The sequence below is a fragment of the Theropithecus gelada genome, chromosome 6, assembly GCF_003255815.1.
Source record: "Theropithecus gelada isolate Dixy chromosome 6, Tgel_1.0, whole genome shotgun sequence".
In the NCBI taxonomy this organism is placed as follows: domain Eukaryota; kingdom Metazoa; phylum Chordata; class Mammalia; order Primates; family Cercopithecidae; genus Theropithecus; species Theropithecus gelada.
This window is the reverse complement of record NC_037673.1, coordinates 172,374,999-172,395,836: the sequence shown is the minus strand read 5'-3', so window position 1 is coordinate 172,395,836 and position 20,838 is coordinate 172,374,999. Positions and strand designations below refer to the sequence as shown.

Genomic DNA, 20,838 nt, shown 5'->3' with positions numbered 1-20,838 from the left:
CTGGGGGGACATACTGGAGTTGACAAGATCCCCTGGGGGCACCGGTGGCAATGGCTGTGCACTAGTGGCTGGATATTTCTGAAAAATGAAATAAACTAGTGGTCATCCAAGAAGATGTAGAATTAATGTACCGAAAAGCATTGATGATCATGGTCCGGCTCAACAGGAAAGCTGCAGGAATCATGCACACGTTCAATGCCCACGCAGCCACTGACATCACTGGCTTTGGGGTTTGGGAACAGGTACTGAATGTGGCCAAGCAGCAGAAGTACTCTCTTTTTAAAAGCACTTTCACAGGCAGGCACGGTGGCTCATGCCTGTAATCCCAGCACTATGGGAGGCTGAGGCAGGCAGATCACCCGAGGTTGTGAGTTCAAGACCAGCCTGACCAACATGGAGAAACTCCATCTCTACTAAAAATACAGAAAATTAGCCAGGCATAGTGGCACATGCCTATAATCCCAGCTACTCAGGAGGCTGAGATAGGAGAACTGCCTGAACCTGGGAGGCAGAGGTTGCTGTGAGCCGAGATCGCGCCATTGCATTCCAGCCTGGACAACAAGAGCGAAACTCAGTCTCAAAATAAATAAAATAAAAAGTGTTTTCACATATGACAGACATTACCAATAGTGTCAAACAGCAGTTGGTGTCTTTTCATTTTGTGTATGTTTATCATATAAGTTTTTTTCAGTGTCTTGAATGGTTTTCTGGGAAGACAGCATTGGTAAGTGGAGCAGGATGGTATCCCAGTTGTAAGAGGGTTGCATGATTCCTTCGTCTTTGACTTGAAAAGCCTAGTCTTGAACCAGGCGCGTTGGCTCACACCTGTAATCCCAGCACTTTGGGAGGCCCAGGCAGGTGGATCACGAGGTCAAGAGATCAAGACCATCCAGGCCAACATGGTGAAACCCCGTCTCTACTAAAAATTCAAAAAAATTAACCGGGCGTGGTGGTGGGTGCCTGTAGTCCCAGCGACTTGGGAGGTTGGGGCCAGAAAATCACTTGAACCTGGGGGACAGAGGTTGCAGTGAGCCGAGGTTGCGCCACTGCACTCCAGCCTTGCGAGAGAATGAGACTCCGTCTCAAAAAATAAAAAAATAAAAAAATAGAAAAGCCTAGTCTAGTCACTCAAGAGCATCTCACACCCAGGACAGTTTCTAGTACTGCATTCTGTTCAACACAGTTAAGTGCTTCACTGCATACAACACACTTTGAAGACAAAAAGAAATCTTATTTTTTGTAGCCTTCTTGATATTAACAGTAATACTATTAGCTGTTTATTAATAGCAAAAATGAGATATTTGTAATGTGATGTAATTGTTTTTTTTTGTTGTTGTTTTTTAGACTGAGTTTTGCTCTTGTTGCTCAGGCCAGAGTGCAGTGGCACAGTCTCAGCTCACTGCCACCTCTGCCTTCCAGGTTCAAGCGATTCTCCTGCCTCAGCCTCCCTAAGCAGCTGGGACTACAGGTGCCCGCCACCATGCCCGGCTCATTTTTGTATTTTTAGTAGAGGCAGGTTTTCACCATGTTCAGTAGGCTGCTTTCCAACCCCTGACCTCAGTCGATCTGCCCATCTTGGTCTCCAAAAATGCTGGAATTACAGGCATGAGCCACCACGCCCAGCCAAAATTAGATGTTTTTTAGTGTAACAAGGAATTGCCTTCTAAAAGGAAGTTCATGTATTATGCTCATTTGTAATATATAATTAACTGCACAAATAATTTTTAAAGATAGTCAATAACAAAGATTGTTCTGTATATGGTAGTGTTTAATACCTTTTTTTTTTTTCCCCTGAGACAGTCTTTCCCATCGCCTAGGCTGGAGTGCAAGAGCGTGATTTTGGCTCACTGCAAGTTCCTCCTCCCGGGTTTGAGCAATTCTTCTGCCTCAGCCTCCCGGGTAGCTGGGACTACAGGTGTGTGTCACCACACCCAGCTAATTTATTTATTTATTTATTTATTTTTGAGACAGAGTCTTGCTTTGTAGCCCAGGCTGGAGTACAGTGGCGCGATCTCGGCTCACTGCAAGCTCCGCTCACTGCAAGCTTCGCTCACTGCAGGCTCTGCCTCCCGGGTTCACGCCATTCTCCTGCCTCAGCCTCCGAGTAGCTGGGACTACAGGCGAGCACCACCACACCCGGCTAATTTTTTGTATTTTTAGCAGAGACAGGGTTTCACCATGTTAGCCAGGATGGTCTTGATCTCTTGACCTCGTGATCCGGCCGCCTCAGCCTCCCAAAGTGCTGGGATTACAGGCGTGAGCCACCGCGCCGGGCCTAATTTTTTATTTTTAATAGAGATGGAGTTTCACCATGTCGGCCAGGCTGGTCTTGAACTCCTGAGCTCAGATGATACTCCTGTCTTGGCCTCCCAAAGTGCTGAAATTACAGGCATGAGCCACTGTGCCCAGCCAATACATTTTTTAACATATTGTATATTGATTTCAGGCCTTTTATTTTCTTAAAAGCAGCAGCTATTTAGCCTAATTCTTAGCAGTGTTTTGTTCTCTGGGCCAGTAGTATTTTATACATGCTTTGTGTGATCCGCGTTCAAAATCCGCATTGCCAGTGTTGCAGTTCAAATGTAAGCTTGTTATTCAAATAAATATTTAATTTTTAAACTTGCTCCTGTATGGCTGGGTGCAATGGCTCATGCCTGTAATCCCAACAGTTTGGGAGGCTGAGGCGGGTGTATCACCTGAGGTCAGGAGTTCGAGACCAGCCTGGCCAATATGGTGAAACCTCGTCTCTACTAAAAATAAAAAAATTAGTCAGGCATGCTGGTAGGCTCCTGTAATCCCAGCTACTCAGGAGGCTGAGGCAGAAGAATCGCTTTAACCTGGGTGGCAGAGGTTGCAGTGAGCTGAGATCGAGCCACTGCACTCTAGCCTGGGCAACACAGTGAGACTCCATCTCAAAAAAAAAAAAAAAATTGCTCCTGTATTACCAGATGCCACTTTTAGTATTATTTTAGAAGCATTGGGAGGGCTTTGGCTAAAGTGTAATTTACCGGAAAACACTAGATTTTAGCTTTATAAAACTCTTACATCTTTCATGGGACCTGTATTTTCTTGAATTAAATTTTACAGTTCTAGGCCGGGCACAGTGGCTCATGCCTGTAATCCCAGCACTTTGGGAGGCCCAGGCGGGTGGATCATGTGAGGTCAGGAGTTCAAGACCAGCCTGGCCAACATGCTGAAACCCCCGTCTCTACAAAAAATACAAAAATTAGCCGGCTGGTAGTGGCATGTGCTTGTAATCACAGCTACTTGGGAGGCTGAGGCAGGAGAATCGCTTGAGCCTGGGAGTTGGAAGTTGCAGTGAGCCAAGATCTTGCCACTGCACTCCACTATGGGTGACAGAGTGAGACTCTTTCAAAACAAAACAACAACAACAAATCTGTAGTTCTAGAATAGGTGATCTAAAAAGGTGTTACCTGTGTTACTTAAAAACAGAGGCTTCCATATATATATATTTTTTGTTTTTTGTTTTTGAGATGGAGTCTTACTCTGTCACCCAGGCTGGAGTACAGTGGCACGATCTCGGCTGATTGCAACTTCTGCCTCCTGGGTTCCAGCGATTCTCCCCTTTCAGCCTCCCAAGTAGGTGGGACTACAGGCGTGCGCCACCAGATCCTAATTTTTGTATTTTATAGTAGAGACGGGGTTTCACCATATTGGCCAGGCTGCTCTCCAACTCCTGAGATTGTAATCCACCCACCTCGGCCTCCCAAGGTGCTGGGATTACAGGAGTGAACCACTGCGCCCGGCCAGCTTCCTTGTATTTTAACCCACTAAACAATGAGAAGGAATCCTTCTCATTAAGCAGAAGGGCACTGGATCCTTGGGTGCCTGACTTCCTAAGAGGAGCAGTAGCATACCCTGAAAGTGTCTGACACTTCCTGCTCACAGGCACCAAAGCCACGTATGTAAACCTATCCACTTCTTGACAAAGGAACCCTCCCCTGGGAATATGAAGCTCCCTGGAAGAGGCTTCTTGGACGTGACCACCTCCAGGAACCAGCGGGCAACCTGCATGCATGTGTGACCAGACCTCCAGCTCTAAGCATGTCGTGCAGTACAGAAGAGCCTGCTACAAAACTGAAACTGATCAGACATTTTATAGGAATTAATAGAGATGTTGGGCCTCAAAAGCTTTCAATCTGTGATCTACAAAATAAAATGTGTTGGAAACCTCTGGACAAAATTTTTTTTTCTTCCACTATATTTGGAATATTTTTCTTCCATTGTTAAGTACACATATGTATTGTACGAAATGTCCAGGAAAATGTCATACAATAATGAACAATGAACTCTACACATTTATTTAGTTGAGATGAAGTTACACATTTATTTATATTTATTTATTTGAGACAAAGTTTCACTCTTGTTGCCCAGGCCAGAGTGCAGTGGCATGATCTCAGGTCACTGCAACCTCTGCCTCCTGGGTTCAAGTGATTCTCTTGCCTCAGCCTCCCATGTAGCTGGGATTACAGGTGCCAGCCACCACACCTGGGTAACTTTTTGTATTTTTAGTAAAGATGGGGTTTCACCATGTTGGCCAGGCAAACTCCTAACCTCAAGTGATCCACCTGCCTTGGCCTCCCAAAGTGCTGAAATTACAGGCGTGAGCCACTGCTCCCGGCCAGGATATACATAAAGTTGTTACCAAACTTCAAGGATCAAAGAAAGATTCCTAAGGAGGGGACATCTGAGAAAAAAAAAGTTCTGTTCAAATATATATTTTTCCTCAGAGTTTTCCATAGCAATGTTTAATGCTAGAAAAAATGGAATAATGCGACAATGTGTGTGTATACTGTATATATAACTAAAGACACATGAGATGGTCTGGAATTATGATGCACAAAGCCAATAGCATTCGTTGCTTCTGAAAAATGCACTGGAATGGAAGACATTGGTCTTGTGTAAAATTTTCATTTTTTAAACAGAATATGAAATATATTAATGATAACCACCCAACAATAATAACAATGCTGAAGCAACCTCTACCAAGTTATCAGGACAAGACCATGTGATCCAGACAGGTATGTTCAAGTTGTTTTCTAAGCGGAAGGAAGCAAACATCATTTGCAAATATACGAGGACAGACCCATCTCATGAAATAATTTTGATAAGCAAGAAATGACTGGAGAAGCCATGACTTTAACAAAATTGATAGTAAGCAACCAAGCCATTAGAAAATTGTTACACGATTATAAAATTACAATCTATAGCCATTCTATACAATCTATAGAATGGTAATTCTATAACCATTACATGCTATAATTCCTCAAGGAGGAATATGGTTGGTGAGTTCTTATATATGTAACATTGATAAATGTGAATGATATCTTAGAATTTATGCCAAAAGAAGAAATGTGTCTTTGATGGTGTTATCAGATTAGATTCTCCCAGAAAGGTTGAAGGATCTTTCAGAAAGTTTCCAACATTAAACAAACCAAAGAATAAGGTAATAGAAAGCCATTGTAGGTTCCCAGATGGCAGATGATATTACTCTTAAGAAGCATTTCTTTTTCCCATCCCCCACCTGCATGTACTACCCCATTTCATTAATGCTGGACTTGACCGTGTGACTTTCTTTGCTCAGCGTAGCATTAGCAGGCTTGGTTCTGCCATTACTGTGACAAGAATAACAGAAAGCTGACCGTTCCTCTTCTTTAGTTCCAAAAGTAAAAATAAAATGAGCGTGATCTCATTGTTCAATTCCCACCTATGAGTGAGAACATGCGGTGTTTGGTTTTCTGTTCTTGCGATGCAGGAAGGGGAACATCACGCACTGGGGCCTGTTGTGGGGTGGGGGGTGGGGGGAGGGATCGCATTAGGAGATATACCTAATGTAAATGATGAGTTAATGGGTGCAGCACACCAACATGGCACATGTATACATATGTAACAAACCTGCACGTTGTGCACAGGAGCCCTAGAACATAAAGTATAATTAAAAAATAAAAATAAAAAATAAAATGAGCGTTAAGAGACAGAATAGAAGCCACAGACTAGGAGAAAATATTTGCAAAACACATGTCTGATAAAGGGCTTATATCTAAACTAGATAGGACATTCTTTTTTTTTTTTTTTTTTTTTTTTTACATCAGCAGAGCCTGTTTAATATCTTTAATAATTATATCATTTCTAAAGCTTTCCACAAAAGAGTATTACAGTTTTTTAACTTATTGGAAACATATCTAGGAAAAAAAAAAGGTCAGCCTTAATACTGAAACTATAATACAAATTTTAAATTATGGACACATACCATAAAACACAATGAACATTTTATTTAAATAAAAAGAAAAGATTTCACTAAGCAATAAACCCAACATATTTCTTTTCTCTCCATATCTACATCCAATGGTGATATTTTATAGGCCAGTTTCTAAACAGATGCAAATTTTTACAAAGCAGTGAAAGCCATGTTTTGCTCAGGAATACTATGGTTCACATACCATACAGGTTATTTTACAGCAGATACTAGTTTGCCAAGCTTCAGATGGCAAAATGCTAAGTTGTGAATTGAGTACTGTCCAGCTAGTTGTTTCTCCTTGCCCTAGAGACTCTGGCAGCATGACTGTTGAGAGACTGCCTTATTGCTGCCACTTCTCTTCTCGTAGTTGAATCCACTATGGGAGAATATTCATGTCCTTAAGATGCAAGTCTGAGCAAAAAGCCTCCCACAAATCCACCGGATATCACAATGTGCTGCTTGATAAATTCTGTTGCTTCTTCAATTAAATTGTTGATTTCAGGTGCTGCTTTGTTCGCTCGTTTCTTAATCTGTCTTTTTGCTTTATTTACATCTTTTTCAACTCTCTTCCAGTCAGTCTGCACATAGCCACTATGACTAGCAATCTGACGGAGAAGAAAGCCACCACCTACTGCAGTTGCTGCAAGTTTTCCAACTTTCTGGAACAGAAATCCTGCACACCAGCCAGGAACGCCACCCATTACAATCTGGGTAGCTACTGAGTATTTTTCTACCATAGGTCCCGAACTGTGGCCAAACACTCGATTCCACCACTGGTGTCTTCTTGCATACTCAGTTAAATCCAACACTTCATAGGAGTCATCATCACTTTCCTATTCTTGGGGAGGGGGGTTCCGGGTCGCCATGATACCGCCAACGGCCAATTCTCAGAACATTCTTAACAATTAAAAAAATTTACAAGTGAGTAAAAGATCTGAATAGACATCTGAACAAAAAACATGCACATGGGACAAATCAGCAAATAAAAAGATGCTCAGCCGGGCGTGGCGGCTCACGCCTGTAATCCCAGAACTGTAGGAGGCCACGGCAGGCAGATCACCTGAGGTCAGGAGTTTGAAAGCAGCCTGGCCAACATGGTGAAACCCTGTCTCTACTAAACATATGAAAATTAGCTGGGAGTGGTGGCACGCGCCTGTAATTATAGCTACTTGGGAGGCTGAGGCAGGAGAACTGCTTGAGCCCAGGAGGCGGAGGTTGCAGTGAGCAGTGATCACGCCATTGCACTCCAGCCCAGGCAACAGAGTGAGACTCCATCTCAGAAGAAAAAAAAAAGCAATTTTACAGCGAGTACTAAATCTCATTTCTGAGGGTCCCCCCCACCCCGCCCAGTTAGGTGATCCGTTTGGTATGGCTGGGAGATGTGACACTCAAGGCTGGTACATCAAAACCACTTCTGTGGGGTTTGCTAAAACCACGTGGTTGCTGATTGAGAAACGTACATCACTGAGAAGAATGGAGGGACTGCGTGTTCTCTATGCAGCTCTAAGCTGGCTTTTGAAAATACGGAGTGGCTGTGAGTTTGGGGTGATAATACTGCCCCTCCCCCAGCAGCCCCTGTGTCGTACACGTCTCAGGTGGTCTTTGTAGCCAGTGAAGAGAGAATCAGGATTGGAATATATGTTAAACAGAGGCTGAGTCTGGACATGTGCCAAGCTGAAAGGCTTCTCCAGTTCTGTACACGTGAAGCCTCAACAGTGTCTGCTATGACAAAATTGTTCTCCAAACATTCATCTGTGGTCTGCTCCCACACACTACAAATCGTGGACTATGTGTCCATCTTTGACACTTACTGTGTTCCACCAAGAGGGACACCTCGCAAAGCCAGAAAATGTCTATTTAACAAAATCAATGAAATGTCTGAGCACAGTCCAGGTGGCAGAGGTTTACTTCTTGAAGAAACGACTTCAACTTTCACCACCACCTGACACTGAAATCTGAAGTCCAATGGCCTCACAAGTATTTTCCAGGTCCTAACAAAGAAAACAATCTGAGTTGAAGATCCTGTATTCAATTATTTTGGCAACTATTTCTTAGATGTTTTCTTTTTTTTTTTTTTTTGAGATGGAGTCTCGCTCTGTTACCCAGGCTGGTGTGCAGTGGCGCAATCTCCACTCACTGCAAGCTCCACCTCCCAGGTTCACTCCATTCTCCTGCCTCAGCCTCCCGAGTAGCTGGGACTTCAGGCACCCACCACCACGCCTGGCTAAGTTTTTTTTTTTTTTGTATTTTTAGTAGAGATGGGGTTTCACTGTGTTAGCCAGGATGGTCTCGATCTCCTCACCTCGTGATCGGCCTGCCTCAGCCTCCCAAAGTTTTGGGATTACAGGCGTGAGCCACTGCGCCCGGCCATCTTACATGTTTTCTTTGTCTGAAAGACTGACTGAGCTAGGTGCTGAGGAGATGATGTTATTCCCATCCTTAGAGCTTGTGCTCCAGAGAAGAATATAGATAAGGAGAGGGACATCACATTGCCATCTGCACAAGGGGTGTGGGAAGCCATGGAGTTATGGGACTGCTATTTATGAGTAACCTGTAGAGTGGAGGAAAGCTTCCCAGAAAAAGCCAGCCCAGGGGAGCGGTGGGCAAGCAATCCAAGCGCTAGCATCCACACTGATGCGGGCCAGACGCTTCTTCCGTGAGGTCCTAAGAGCAGACTCTGCACACAGTCTGTATGTAACCAGGCAGTGGACAAGCCATGTGCAACTCAGAGGAGCTGTTTTTTGTTTTTGTTTTTGTTTTTGTTTTGAGAAGGAGTTTCGCTCTTGTTGCCCAGGCTGGAGTGCAATGGTGCGATCTCGGCTCACCACAACCTCTGCTTCCTGGGTTCAAGTGTTTCTCCTGCCTCAGCCTCCCGAGTAGCTGGGATTACAGGCACGCGCCACCACACCCAGCTAATTTTGTATTTTTCAGTAGAGACAGGGTTTCTCCATGTTGGCCAGGATGGTCTCTATCTCCTGACCTCATGATCTGCCCACCTCAGCCTCCCAAAATGCTGAGATTACAGACGTGAGACACTTTGCCTGGCCAATACTGAAATATTAATGAAAGAAAAGCGGTTGGGAAACTTACCTGTGTTTTATTCAAAGCCTGTCCTCTCCTTTCTGTTCATGAATGGCAGGCATCCTGTGGTGACTAAAGAAGGGCCTACCAGCTAAGAGCCTCCATCGGCCCAAGGAGCAGCTTCCGCAGGAGCTCCGGCAGGTCCCTTGGAAAACGTGACGGTGCCAGGCCATGGTGCCCTGTTCAGAAATACAAGACTCAGATTTAGTAAAGTCAGTAGTGTAATGTGAAATTTGTTTAAAAAATCCTTAACCAAAACATTTCATTTCATAAGACCGATGTATTCTATCAACAGTTTTATACTGTATGCTCATACTTACGGCATTAAGAGTCAGCGTGATTGGCTGGTGACGTGCATCTGGTTCATCAATTTTAGTGACAAAGCTTTCCAGCATCTACAACTCTAGTCACCAAAATCAAGAATGTCTCTCTTTTCTCTTTTTATCTAATTACAAAGAAGGGACTGATTTATGAAAAGCAATATATTAATAAATAGCACAACTTATGTTCACATCATTGCCACTTGTAGCCACAAATTAAGAGTCAGGATTAAGGAAAACTTACCTAAGTTTTCCCAGGCTATTTTAAAATTGCTGTTTTTCTACAAAAATAAATGTTAAATTCTTCTTCTGAGGTAGTCTGAATTAAGTCGCTGCTAATTGGAAAAGACTATTAGATCTTAAGATGAACTGACAATTTCATAAAATAAATAGACTTCCTTTCTACTATTAGAAAGTTCTAATAATGAGTTCTATCAGTTCCCCCTTAAAATATTATTAGTATCTTGGCATTTTTCAGACTTAATCTGAAAATGTTTTAAATATCAAAATAGACATATCCAAAGTTTACAACAAGGGTGTACAATCATGATGGGCATACTTCCTCAAACATGGGGACCCAACCCAACCCAGACCCATCACACCCTCAGCGTGTGGAAATGTTAAACTGTACAGGATCCATGGCTGGATACAAAAATCCATAGGTGTCCCTGACATAAAATGCCATAGTACTTGCCTACAGCCCGGACACACCCTCCAATATCCTTCAAATTATCTCTAGATTACTCACAATATCTAATACAATGGAAATGCTAAATAAATAGTTGTTACACTTTATTGCATAAAGAATAATGACAAGAAAAAAAGTTTGTGCATATTCAGTACAGATGCAACCATCCTTTTTTTTCTGGAGTATTTTTGATCTGAGGTTGGTAGAAAGCGAGGATGCAGGACCCACAGATAAAGGGGGCCGACTGTATTTAACACACACACACATTTTCCTTTGCCTGAGTAAAAAACAAAATTGTACTCGTAACACAGCTAAAGGATGTCAACAAAACTGTTCCTCCCATTCAACCTCAAATTGATAGAGACGACCTTCAAAGTCCACATAGAACCTTTTTTTTTCTTTTTGAGATGGAGTCTTGCTGTGTTGCCCAGGCTGGAGTGCAGTGGTGCCATCTCGGCTCACTGCAAGGTCTGCCTCCCGGGTTCATGCCATTCTCCTGCCCCAGACTCCCATGTAGCTGGGACTACAGGTGCCTGCCACCACTCCCAGCTAATTTTTTTTTTTTTTATTTTTTTTTATTTTTTTATTTTTTTTTTTGAGACGGAGTCTCGCTCTGTCGCCCAGGCTGGAGTGCAGTGGCCGGATCTCAGCTCACTGCAAGCTCCGCCTCCCGGGTTCCCGCCATTCTCCTGCCTCAGCCTCCCGAGTAGCTGGGACTACAGGCGCCGCCACCTCGCCCGGCTAATTTTTTGTGTTTTTAGTAGAGACGGGGTTTCACCGTGTTAGCCAGGATGGTCTCGATCTCCTGACCTTGTGATCCGCCCGTCTCGGCCTCCCAAAGTGCTGGGATTACAGGCTTGAGCCACCGCGCCCGGCCTTTTTTTTTGTATTTTTAGTAGAGACGGGCCTTCACTGTGTTAGCCAGGATGGTCTCGATCTCCTGACCTTGTGATCCACCTGCCTCAGCCTCCCAAAGTGCTGGGATTACAGGCGTGAGCCACCATGCCCGGCCCACATAGAACCTTTTATTTCCTTACTGCTCGCTACCTTTTAATCATCAGAACTAACAGTCAAATAAGTTGCCCTTCCTAATAAATCCAAATTAAAGCAAGTGTCATTAGAAATGATACTTTATTTCTTCAATAATTAAATACCTACTTTGCACTACAAACTGTTTGACCATCAGTGACATATTAGTAAGCAAAAAACAAAAACTCCTGCCTCCTAAAACTTACAGTATAACAGCACTTTATTTTACAAAATAGACACATCCTTGAAAATCTGTATGAAGATTAGGGATGGCCCTCCCGACTTGCATGAAAGTTTCAGGAAGGCTCGTGTTCAAGCAGCTGCTAATGCAGAGGAGACTCCACTTGTCTTTCTTACAAACCGTCACAAACACACCTACAATGTCAACTCAGGAAATACACTCAGCTTTTTATTAGTCTTCACTTAAGAATGTCTTCCTTGATCCAGTAATGTGAATGCAAATAAAACTTTGTAACTTATGCCAAAATAAAAATTCTGAATAACAGATCATTTTTCCATGTTTCAGTGTCTTATTCGTTAGTTTAATATATTAGTTCATTGCTCTTCAACTTCTGTCATACTCTCAAAAGTCCTGCACAATCCAGAAAGATCCACCTCTCCTAAGTATTTATTTTTATTTTTAAAAAATTCACTACACTGAACAAGATAACATTTCACTTTCAAAGCTAAGTTCAAAAAAAAAAAAAAATGAACGGTGACTTCTTACATCTATTATATCAAAGTCAGACTCTGAGCGAAACAGTTTTAATAAACTCTCCCTCCAATAACCCTAATTTCCACCACAGAATTTATCAACAATTCCTTTGGCTCCACAGAATAAATGTTGAATTCTTGCCGAGATTGCGCCGCTGCACTCCAGCTTGGGGGACGGAGCAAGACTCCGTCACAAAAAAAAAAAAAAAAAAAAAGTAACAGTAAATCTTGTAGTAAAAAGGGAATATAACTTCCTGAGCTACCACATTTTTACGTTTAAAATATCCAGTTTATAACAAAAACAAATCACAAGGCACACAAAGAAACTGGAAAGTATGGCCCCTTAAAAGGAACTAAGTAAGTGAATATAAAATACAACTGAGGATACTCAGATATCAGGCATACTTATTAGACAAAAACTTAACCGTAACTCTTAAAGATGCCCAAAGAGCTAAAGACAGACATGGGCACTACAGGAAAATGATCTGTGAGCAAAATAAGAACCTCAATAAAGAGATAATTATAAAAAGGAATCAAAAAGAAATTCTGCAACTAAAAATTAAAATACCTGAAATAAAAACATTTTACTAGAAGGGGCTGGGCGCAGTGGCTCACGCCTGTAATCCCAGCACTTTGGGAGGCTGAGGCGGGCAGATCAAGAGGTCTGGAGATTGACACCAGCCTGGGCAACATGATAAAACCCCGTCTCTACTAAAAATACAAAAATTAGCCGGGTGTGGTGGCACGCGCCTGTAGTCCCAGCAGAATCGCGTGGACCCGGGGGGTGGAGGTTGCAGTGAGCTGAGATCGCACTACTGTACTCTAGCCTGGGTGACAGAGAGAGACTCCGTCTCAAAAAAAAAAAAAAAAAAATTATTAGAAGGGATTAAAAACAGATTTGACCAAGCAGAGGAAAGAATTAGCAAATCTGAAGACAAAACAATTGAAATAATCCTGTGTCAGAAACAGAAAGAAAATGGTTGCAGAAATATCAACTGAGCTTCAGGGACCTGTGGGACAGCATCAAGTGGACCAACAACAGTTTGTAAGAATCACAGAACAGACAGAGGGAATAAAAGAACATCTGAAGAAATGATGAAAATCTAAGAAACTTCCCAAATTTGATTTAAAACATTGTAAATATCCAAGGCTTGGCATGGTGGCTCCCACCTGTAACCTCAGTGCTTTGGGAGGCCAATGTGGAAGGGTTGTTACAAGCCAGGAACTCAAGGTCAGCCTGGGAAACATAGTGAGACCCTGTCTTTATGAAAAAATCATAATTAAAATGAAAAGCTGGTATGGTGGTGTGCATGTGCAATCTCAGCTACTCAGGAGGATCATATGAAAGGATTGCTTGAGCCCTTTCAGCCTGGGTGACTGAGTGACACCCTTTTTTTTTTTTTTTTTTTTGAGACAAAGTTTTGCTCTTGTTGCAATGGTGCAATCTCAGTTCACTGCAACCTCCGCCTCCTGGGTTCAAGCGATTCTGTTGCCTCAGCCTCCCGAGTAGCTGGGATTACAGGCATACACTGCCATGCCCAGCTAATTTTGTATTTTTAGTAGAGACAGGGTTTCTCCGTGTTGGTTAGGCTGGTCTTGACCTCCTGACCTCAGGTGATCCACCGGCGTTGGCTGGTCTCCCAAAGTGCTGGGATTACAGGTGTGAGCCACTGCGCCTGGCCATGAGTCCCTGTCTCTACAAAAACTTACTTTCACAGAAACCAAGAAGCTCAACAAACTCAAAATAGGATAAATTCAAAGTATATCACTCAAGACACATTATAATCAAAGTATCAAAATACAAAGAACCTTGAATGAAACAAGGGAGAAGCTACTTCTCACATACAAAGGATCCTCAGTCAGATTATCAGTAGATTCCTTACCGGAAACCTTGGAGGCCAGAAGGCAGTAGGGTTGATTAATTCAAAGTACTGAGTGGGGAAATCCTTTCAACTAAGAATCTTAGATCTGACTGTTAGGGTTGAAAGGTGTCCACCAAAGTTCATGTCAAAACAAATAAACAAACAAAAACTCATTATGAGATTTATGCATACAGCTTTCTTTCTTTCTTTTCTCTCTCTCTCTCTCTCTCTTTCTTTCTTTCGCTCATTAGCTATTATTGGTGTTAGCGTATTTTATGTGTGGTCCACGACAATTCTTCCAATGTGGTCCAAAGAAGCCAAAACATTGAACAACCCTGATAAATGTACTTAACATTACTGAACTGTACACTTAAAAATTATTAGATGGTAAAGTTTATGTTACATATATTTTACAATTTAAAGTTACAAATATATTTAATATGTGCAAAACAGAGATGTGCAGAATAAAGCAAAAAAGTAAGAATTCTTTTAGTAAATACTGGAAAAGTGGGTCTAAGTGAGAAAAAAGTAACCCACATGCAAAACTCACGTCATAGTTAATAAAACTGTAACAGTATTAGGAGAAAATGCTGGATGGTGGGGAAACCATGGATAGTCCTGACTGCTGAAGAAATGGAGCAGAGGACAATGACAGATTCTAATAGGTGAAGAATACTTATGTAACAATAGGTAATAAGATACACATAAAAGAAAAATAAAACACAATGGGAGAATTCCGAAGCAGGCAAAACTCTTAAAATCCAACTCTACAAATAATTTACACAAATATAAAGCTGATGCCTAAAATCTCTTGATAATTTCATTTTTGTGATTTTTCGTTTTTAGGTAAGGAGCACTTTGAACACCTGATAGCACCATGCACCTGAAACTCCCCCCAGCTGACATCAGTTGGGGGACAAACCCTCACTTTTTCTTTCTTTCTCTTTTCTTTCTTTCCTTTTTCCTTCCTTCCTTCCTTCCTCTTTCTTTCCTTCTTTCTTTTGTTTCTTTCTTTCATTTTCTTTCTTTCTCTTTTCTCTCTCCTTCCTTCCTCCCTTCCTTCCTCTGTTCCTTTAGATGAAGTTTCGCTCTCATTGCTCTTTCTTCTCTCCCTTCTCCTCCCCTCCCCTCCCTTCGCTGTCTCCCTCCCTCCCTCCTTCTTCTTTTTTCTTTCCCTTTCTTTCTTCTTTCCTTCCTTTCTTTTCTTTCTTTTCTTTCTTTCTTTCTCTTTCTTTCTCTTTTCTTTCTCTTTCTTCCTTTCCTTCTTTTTCTTTCTCTCTCTCTCCTTCCTTCCTTCCTTCCTTTGTTCCTTCAGATGATGTTTCACTCTCATTGCTCTTCCCTTCTCTCTCCCTTCTCTTCTCTCTCTTCTCTTCTCTTCTCTTCTCTTCTCTTCTCTTCTCTTCTCTTCTCTTCTCTTCTCTTCTCTCTCCCTTCCCTTCCCCCTCCCCTCCCCTCCTGTCCCCTCCCCTCCCTCTCCTTCCCTCTCTCTTTTTCTTTCTTTCTGACAGAGTCTTGCTCTGTCCCCCAGGCTGGAGTCCAGTGGTGCGATTTTGGCTGACCGCAATCTCTGCTTCCCGGGTTCAAGCAATTCTCCTGTCTCAGCTTCCAAGTAGCTGGGATTACAGGTGGATGCCACCAGGTCCTGCTAATTTTTTATTTTTTTTTAGTAGAGACAGGGTTTTACCATGTTGGCCAGGCTGGTCTTGAACTCCTGACCTTGTGATCCATCTACCTCAGCCTCCCAAAGTGCTGAGATTACAGGTTTGAGCTAATGCACCCGGCCATCTCTATTTCTTATGCACAATAATACTATAACAAGAAAGATATAAATTTGCTTAATATGTAGCCTCTGTTTCTGAGTTCTGTAGATGTCACTCAATACGGTAAGAAAGCTACTGATTTCATCAAATCAAGGACACAATACTGTTCCTTCAGGTAGCACAAATTGCATGGCCTCAAAATATGGGAAAGATAATATTTTATGAAATGGTATACTTTAAGGCTGACCTACATATAGGAATTTTTTCCCCAATCCAAGCAATAGAGCTTTGATGCAGATGTTCATTCCACATCCTGTCCTGATCCTCAGCTGCCAGAGGCCACCCTGCACTTGCCTTCACACTACGCCTTCCTTCATGGCTTCAGGCTAAGATTGCCGGGAGCCTCCTACAAACACTTTTTTTGTTAGTTTTATTTGTGTTTCAGAGACAGGGTCTCACTGTCATCCAGCCTGGAGTGCAGTGGCATGATCATAGCTTTCTGCAACCTCCAACTCCTAAGCTCAAGTGGTCCTCCCAACTCAGCCTCCTGCGCAGCTAATTTTTAAATTTTTTTTTTTGTAGAGATGGGGTCTTGCTATTGTTGTCTAGGCTGGTGTCAAACTCCTGGTTTCAAGTAACCCTCATGCCTTGGCCTCTAAAATTGCTGAGATTACAGGAGTGAGCCATCATGCCCAGCTCAGATTAAATACTTCTTTTTTTTTCTTTTTTTTTTTTGAGACAGTGTCTTGCTCTGTTGCCAGGCTGGAGTGCAGTGGCGCAATCTCGGCTCACTGTAACCTCTGCCTCCCGGGTTCAAGTGATTCTCCTGCCTCAGCCTCCCAAGTAGCTGGGACTACAGGCACGCACCACCATGCCCAGCTAATTTTTGTATTTTAGTAGAGATGGGGTTTCACCATGTTGGCCAGGATAGTCTTGATCTCTTGACCTTGTGATCCACCCACCTTGGCCTCCCAAAGTGCTGGGATTACAGGCATGAGCCACCACGCATGGCCCAGATTAAATACTTCTTTAGAAGATGGACTAGAAATGGGTCAACAGAAATTGGTTTTACTTACATATGAAGAATTCCAATCTTCAAAAAACTTTTAGAACTCAATCAGAACTTGAGAACTTCTTTCAGTAGGTGCTGTGATTCAATAACCAGAATTCTGCTTTACTTTACAGTTTACAAGTATTTCTGTCATTTTCCTACTAAATTACATGAAGGGAGTCGTCTGCATAAGAGCTGCACCACCGAGCAGCATGCCTGTTTGACAATTCTCAGTTGAAATGTCCTGACCGAGTTTCCCCAGAAATGTGTGAGTACTCAACTGCATTAAGACTAAATATATTGTTTTTAATGACAAATAGTCATTAATTAGTAAAATTACTGTACTATAATAGAACAAGTCCTTAACCCAAAATTAAATGGCCACAGATTGACATATGCATAAAGCTTATCAACTATCACATATCATATTTTGACAAAAATCAAGAAGACTAATAGATGGTCTCTTCTTCTTTTTCTTTTGTGAGATAGGGTCTTGCTCTATCACCCAGGCTGGAGTGCAGTGGCGCAATCACAGTTCACTGCAACCTCCATCTCCTGGACCCAAATGATCCTCCAACCTCAGCCTCTCAGGTAGCTGGGACCACAGTCGCATACCATCATTCCGGGTTTGTGCGTGTGTGTGTGTGTGTGTGTGTGTGCGCGTGTGTACAGAGTCTCCCTATGATGCCTAGGCTGGTCTCAAACTCCTGGGGTCAAGTGATTCTCCCTCTTTGGCATCCCAAAATGCTAAGATTACAGGTATGAGCCAAATCATATGAAAGAAATTATATTTTAAAAGTAAAGTCAAAAGTAGAATTTAAGAACAAAGGAATCCTATTTCTATACTCACTAGTCCCAGGTAGATAAACAACATGGCCTTCCTCAGCCTCTTCCTGAGTCGTTTCAGAAGAGTGTGAGCCATGAGAAATCATAGCTGTTATTTTCTGGTTGAAACCAACACTTTAGGCTACTGTTTTCATTTGCCTGTTGAAAGAATAACTTAGCTGTATTAACCATTTAAATTAAAATTAAACATTTTGAAGGGTAAAACATGGGGAAGAGATAACATCTACTTCATTGAAGGAGGCAGGTAATCAATATAAAAGGAATGAGAAAAATCACCATTGGAACCACGGGTGTAACCAATGTTTCCAAGAGGCTTCAGCAATGACGCTGAAACCAGCTCATGAAGGTTGCCGGGGAATAAGATGTTCACAGTGCTTTGATGTCTCATCCCACAGATGACTAAGAACAAAAGGGAAAAGCTACCTTCACAAAGAGACGTTCAGTGGACACCACCTCAACCAAAATTATTAAACATAGAATCACCAATCGTGGGACAGACGCAAAATCTCCTGGTGTGAGGCAATAAGTACCCAACACTGCCTAATCTGGATTAGGGATTTTTCACTGTTTAATCTGGATCCACTCATGAGAACACTGTTTAATCTGTATTCTTGCCAAAATGCTCAATCTATTCTAGTCAGGAGAAGAAAAAAGCAATCAGATATATCTAGATTATGGGTCACTGTACAAAACAAAGAGCCTAGATTTTTCAAAATGTTTCATGTATTGAAAGAACTACTCCAAAGTAAAAGAATAGAGAGACATGACAACCAAAGGCAAGGTTAATCTTTGATTAAACTGTGGATCTAAAACAAAAATAAAGAATGTTTTGGAGACAATTTGGTGAATCTGAATATGGGCTGTACATCAAATTACTGTATTATAGTTAGATGGTACAATTGCAATTATGTAGAAATATGTCATTATTCACAAGAGATAAATGCTGAAGTGTTGGGGTAAAACATCATGCTCTCCGCAACTTACTTTCAAATGATTCAGAGAAGAACGTACTTATGGAAAGAGAAAGAAAATGCAAAGGTGGCAAATGCTAGCCACTGGTTAATCTAAATGAAGAATATGTAAATGTCCATTGTTTTGCCTTTTAATTTTCTGTAGGCAAGGGAAAGATAGGAAGGAGGGAAAGATAGGAAGGAGGGAAAGTGCAGGCATTTCTTATCAATTTATACCTGTAAAAAATCAAGTTAAAAAGAAAACCAAAGGCTTAAAATTCATGTAAACATCCAATGAAATCAATAGTAATTTTCTGTCAAATTTCTGAAAAGCCATTAAGACTGTAACATACCTGACTAAGATCACTTGTCGGTAACTTGAAGTATTTTTTCTGGAGGTTCCAGTCCTTCTACTTCATATGTTTTATTCCATCATTCCTGGAATTGTCAGTTATTCAAAATAAACCTCTAAATGATCTTCGTAAGATATTTCATCATCAATATCGTCCTTTAATAAAATTAAGAAAAAATAAAACAGACTCTAAAGTAGTGACTAAACAATAATTTGTAATAAAAAGGACTAAGACATAAATAAGTCAATAAAATTAATAAAAAATAAAACATGCTGTAAGGTAGTGACTAAACAATAAATAATTTGTAATAAAAAAGACTAAGACATAAATGAGTCAATAAAACTAAGAAAAAAATAACGCAGGCTTTAAAGTAGTGACTAAACAATTTGTAATAAAAAATACCCATCAGACATAAATGAGTCAATAAAGTACACAATTTTTTTTTTTTTTGAGATAGAGTCTCGTTCTGTTGCCCAGACTGAATGCAGTGGTGTGATCTCAGCTCACTGCAATCTTCACCTCCCAGGCTCAAGTCATCCTCCCACCTCAGCCTCCCGAGTAACTGGGACTGTATACACGTGTGCACCACCTGGCCTGGATAATTTTTTTTTTTTTTTGTAGAAATGGGGTTGCCCCATGTTGTCCAGACTGGTCTCGAACTCCTGGACTCAAGCATTCCACCCACTCTGGCGTACCAAAGTGTTGGGATTACACGCCTGAGCCACCTCAACTGGCCTGTTTTTATATTTGACATGAGAAAACTATTATAACTTCAGTCAATTATAAGTCATTATAAAAAAATTTAACCCCTTTGAGAGGACAGGACAGAAAGATTCTGACACGTTATCAAAACTTAGGGTAGGATAACTGTGCCATCACAAATGAATGGGAAGAGAGCAGACCCTTCAGAAAATGGTGTGGCAAATGGTTACCTCTATCAAAAAAGTACAGATGAGCCTATCCTAAGAGAAGTAAAAGGAAGAAAGGGAAGAAGGGAGGAGAGAGAGAGAAAGAGACAGAGGGGGAGGGAGGACACAGCAGAAGGTTTCAATGTTGTAACACCCAGCTCAGCAAGGACAAGACTAGAGCTCTCAGTCATGGTCGAAGCTGGCACTGCCTTTTTATAGGTTAATTTTGCAATTAACATTAAAAGTCTCAAAAACACTCATCACCTTTGACTTAGCCATTTCACCTCCCATAATCTGGCATACTAAAACACTCTAAGATCGGATACATTTAGGTCAATAATTCTTTATCCACCAATTACACAATCCAAAAAAATTTAAAAACTCTTTTGGCAGTAAAAGCTGTCCTCAATAAATGTGATACGATTTATAGTTTCTATTTATACCACTCAGCTGGCCTTCGAAGCCATGCATATTTGTAATTTAGGTAGCTCCAGCCTACTTCTCTGGGCTTATTTACCAATGCAGCCTCCCACAGACGCTGTAAACCTGACATAGAAAGCCCCTGCTGTTCCCCAAACACAGCCCACATGCCTCACAACAGCACCTTTGCTGCTACTGTTTCTGCTTCCTGACACGTCCTCCTTCGCCCACATCTAGGCCTGGCACAGGCCCCATTTCTTTTCATAAAGCTTCAGCCATACCTGCCTCAGAGGTAAATTTCTGACCCCTGTGATTCCCAGGCACATTTTGGTGCTGCTGGGTGTACATAACACAACCTGAAATGCGGTTCTGCATCTCTTCTTTGTACCTGGCTGAGGTCTCAGAGACCAGAGGCTAAATATTTCATGGCTCCCTCAATTTCTAAACACAGTGCTGTATATTGAGTGGCACCTCTAGGTGACTACTTTGTACCCTAAATGTTAAACTGAGGGATGAGTGAAACCATATCAGGATTAATAAATAAATAAATTCTTGAATTCCATCACTTAATAGAAGTGGCCATTTGAATGCTGC

At 41.7% G+C, this 20,838-nt stretch overlaps 1 long non-coding RNA gene and 1 pseudogene across 1 annotated transcript; both read right to left on the bottom strand.

Annotated features, from left to right (window-relative positions):
• Positions 1-6,657: 6,657 nt before the first annotated feature.
• Positions 6,658-7,125, bottom strand: LOC112626376 (annotated as a pseudogene).
• A 971-nt stretch (positions 7,126-8,096) lies between these two features.
• LOC112626377 lies at positions 8,097-9,777 on the bottom strand. The gene is made up of 3 exons (XR_003119875.1): positions 9,661-9,777; positions 9,350-9,519; positions 8,097-8,250 (listed from the first exon to the last, which is right to left on the bottom strand). It is a non-coding gene; the product is annotated as an uncharacterized LOC112626377 (long non-coding RNA).
• Positions 9,778-20,838: the final 11,061 nt, after the last annotated feature.